The sequence below is a fragment of the Crocuta crocuta genome, unplaced genomic scaffold (assembly GCF_008692635.1).
Source record: "Crocuta crocuta isolate KB4526 unplaced genomic scaffold, BGI_CrCroc_1.0 scaffold110, whole genome shotgun sequence".
Classification (NCBI taxonomy): domain Eukaryota; kingdom Metazoa; phylum Chordata; class Mammalia; order Carnivora; family Hyaenidae; genus Crocuta; species Crocuta crocuta.
The window spans coordinates 1308752-1312789 of record NW_027527386.1 but is presented as its reverse complement, the minus strand read 5'-3'; positions in this window follow the sequence as shown (position 1 = coordinate 1312789).

Below are 4038 nucleotides of genomic sequence, written 5' to 3'. Positions count from 1 at the left end.
GCCCCCCAGGGCCTTGTCCCGCCCCTCGCTCGCCGCGGCCAACTGACCCCTCGCCCCGACTTGCCGCGTGGGCGCTTCGGATCACGAGCCATCGAAATGCGTGGCTGGGGGGCGCCCTTGTTCGCAAGTTCGACTTAAATCCCAGCGAGTTGTCGCACAGCCCAGTGTGAGTGATTCGGGGTCTCCGCACACCACGGCCCAGGGCCCACCTCCCCGCGGGTAACCAGCCCTTCCTTCTTTGTACTTAAGGGTCTGTTTCTTGGTTTGCCCCTCGCCCTCTCTCTCTTCTTTCCCTTTGCTTGTTAAGAACCCACTTGTTTGAAAACTGCCCTACGTTCTGTTTGTTTTCTGTCTGTTCCTTGAATTTGCCAAGCTTTCTCCAACCTCAGGGCCTTTGCACTCGCTGACAGCTCAGAGCCTGGAGCCTGCTTCAGATTCTGTCTCCCTCTCTCTCTTCCCCTCTCCTGCTCGTGTTCTCTCTCTCTCTCTCTCAAAATAAATANAGAGAGAAAGTGCGAGTCAGGGAAGGGCAGAGAGAGAGAGAGAGAGAGAGAGAGAATCCCAAGCAGGCTCTGCGCTGAGCCTGACGTGGGGCTCGAACCCACGAACTGTGAGACCTTGACCCCAGGGGAAAGCAAGAGTCGGATGCTTAACCTATGGAGCCACCCAGGCACCCCCTCTCTGTGTCTTTCTGTCTCTGGCTGCCTCTGCCTGCCTGTATGTCTCTCTCTGTCTCTACCTCTCCCCCACCACCAACACCCTGAAAGTTCTAAACCTTCATGCATCCAGAAGGGACCCCCCTTTCTCCAGCCACCCGACGTAGGGGACAAGGTGAAGACCCTGGCCTCCCACGCTGCCTTCACTTCCACCAGCCGTTCTAAGCCAAAGTGCACACGGGGCCGCGGGGTCCTGCCCTGGCTCCACCTCTGCCTCCTGNCTGGCCCCACCCGGCTCCCAAGGGCCACTCCCTGCCGCCTGCCTAAAAAAAACCCTCATTAGTCCCCAAACACCTGGAAGCCGAACATGAGGTGTGTGAATAATTTATTTTGTGAGTCATTTTAATATTTTATAATAATTGTGATGAGCTGTTTGCTTTTATGGAGCTGTTTGGCTGTCATTGAGATAGAGCCAGGGACGGGCCGCTGCAGCGGCTCCAAATCGGCCAAGGTGACAGGTCCCCAGGGAGGTACCCAGCAGCGGCCCAGGGAAGGAGGCGGATCGGGGGCTAGCGAGGGGGACCAGGTAGCCTGGGGCCCGTGGGCTGTAGGTGGACCGCGGCTGTGGCCCTGAAACAGCTTGACCTTCGGGAACGCATTCCCTCACCTGCTCACGTAAACCGTCGGTCTGCCAGGGGCTGCGTGTTTGTGCCCCCAGGCCACCCACCTAATTGAACCCCCAATCCCCAGTGGGGGTGGTACTTGGTGGTGGGGCTTTCGGGGGGCTGCTTAGGGATAGATGAGATCTTGAGAGTAGAGCCCAAATAGATTAGTGCCCTTCCAAGGACACAGCTCTCTCCTCCATGTGAGGACGCGGTACCAAGTTGCCCCAAGCCAGGAAGAGGGTTCTCGCTGGGAACCGAATCTGCCAGCACCTGATCATGGACTCCCCAGTCTCCAAAACTGTGAAAAAGAAATGTCTGCTGTTCAGGCCCCCACTTCGTGGCGTTTTGTCAGGGCTGCCGGAGCCGACTTTGAGACTCTCTGAGGGTCCTTCACTGCACTTAAATCAAGTTCAAACTCCCCATGATGGTCTAAAAGACGCCCCTCCAAGTCCAGCCCCTCTGTGACTTTCCTGCCCTCACGTTGCCCCCTGCCCTCCACGCTGCTCCAAGCACACTGGCCTCCCTGCGGCTCCTCCAACACACAAACACATTCAAACCTCAGGCCCTTTGCACCTGCAAAGCCCCCTTCCCGGCATGCTCTGCCCCAGCTCTTCCTGTGATGAACTCCTCCTCCTTTAGGCCGCAGCTCACATGCTGCCCCCTGGATCTCACAATAGTAGGATTTGGGGGGGGGGTGTCAGTGGGAGGGTGTGCTTGGCAGGGAGCTCTGTGTGGCCAAAGCCTTGGTGTCAAGAGAGTTGAGACTGAATCAGCTGAATGTAGGGATGTGCAGGTGGAGGTGTGGGTGGGTTTGGGAGGACCAGGTTGGGGGAGAAAAGGCCGGAGAGAGACGCTAGGAGCTGGGCTGGAGAGGGTGTGGACGATCAGGATCAATAACTGGGGCTCCATCCTGGAAGGGAAGACAGCAGCCCGATCCTGGCCGCTGTCACCAGGCCTGCTCTGATTTGGCTCGGTCCGCGTCCCCGAGGGAGCCCCAGCCCAGCCCAAAGCGAGAGACCGAGAAGCCCACGCTTAGAGCCAGCAGCGAGCCGGCCAGACTCTGGGGAACGCAGAAGCCCGGAGCCCTGGGGCTCTGAGAATTTCCACTTGCCCCTCCCTCTCCCCCTCCCCTCTGAAATCGGTTCCCACTCCAGCCTCTGCCCCAGGAGAGGCTCCTCTGCGGAGACGGAACCCACAGTCTCCCACTGGCCACTTCCCGCTGCGTTCATCCGATGGGAAGCAGCATTGGGAGATGGGCTCGCGAGGGAAGAGGCGGATGTATTTATTCCCCCGATTCCTCTGCACGAATGGTGAGCAGCTGAGCCCTTTCCAAGTCTAGCTCCCACTGCGTTGTGCCCACCGCGACCCGCCCTGCACCCGTGCGGACGCCCCAACACACACAGCCCCCAGTGCTGCGCTATGCCCTGCGGCTTCCCATTACCTGCCCACACCTCTGTTTAAAAAAAATAAAGGTCCTTTATTCAATGTTCCCCAATGGCCCAGTTTGAGTGACTGTCCCTTTTCTCCAGGGCTGTGAATGATTCAGTTACCATGAGTGTCTTGGCCCTTTTCCGGAAGGTTAAAGCATTGCAGGACAAGCCGTAGAGTTATTATTAGACATTATTAAACAACGCTCCCCTCCCCCTGGGTACAATTGGAATCTTAGGACACCAGCCTCCACGAAGTTCCAGACAGTGGAATGTCCAGTGGAGTTAGAAGCCTGGACGTGAAACCACAGAAGTTCAGGAAGAGGGGTCCCTTGGAAGAATTTTGAACATAACATTCTCGGATCCTGGGCGGCACTGCAGGGAGGGTCTAATCCTCCAAGAAAGTCCATGCTCCACCTCCCAGTGGGTGGAGCTCCCCGGGGAAAAGGCTGCCCAGCCATGGACTACATTTCCCAGACACCCTAGCGGCGGTGTGGCCACGTGACGTGTCCTGACCAATGGGCGGTAGAAGTGGAAAGCCCTCGTCCCTGAGTGGGACTCCGCTCTCTACTACAGCTGTCGCAAATGACCACGAACCTAGTGGCTTAAAATGACACAAATTACTATGTAGAATTCCGGAGGTTAGAAATATAAAATGCATCCGAAGGGCTGCCTTTTCCTGAGGCTGTAGGGGAGAATCGGTTCCCTGCTTTTCCCAGCTTCACAGGCGGCTCACCTTCCTGGCTCAGGGTCCCGCTTCAGCCTCACCTCTGCCCCTGACCTTGCCCTCTGACCTTCCAGCTTGTCTCTTATAAGGACCCTTATAAAGTGTTTCTTTTCTATGCTGTCATTCCCATCCAGGAGCTGCGGGAGGTGCCCTCTGAAGGCTGGGAGAAGGCAGACTCACCGGACAGAGTCACAATTACCCCCAGCCATGAATAGGGGTTATTGTGTTTTCATTCCAGCCGTGATGCTGGGCGTGGAGTGAGCTCTCATTGTGCTTCTGATTTTTGCTTTTCTGAGGACTAACGATGCTGTGTATCTTTCATGTGTTTATTTGCCACTTGTGTGCCTTCCCTGGGGAAAGGTCTATTCAGACTCCTTGCCTATTTTTAAGTTGGGTTATTTGACTTATCATTGAGTTATGAGCCCCCGTATATTCTAGATACAAGTCCCTTACCAGATATATATTTTTTGCAAATATTTTCTTCCATTCTATACATTGTCTTTTCACCTTTCTTTTAAAGTTTTTTAAGTGTTTCGAGAGAGAGAGAGAGTGCACATGCAATG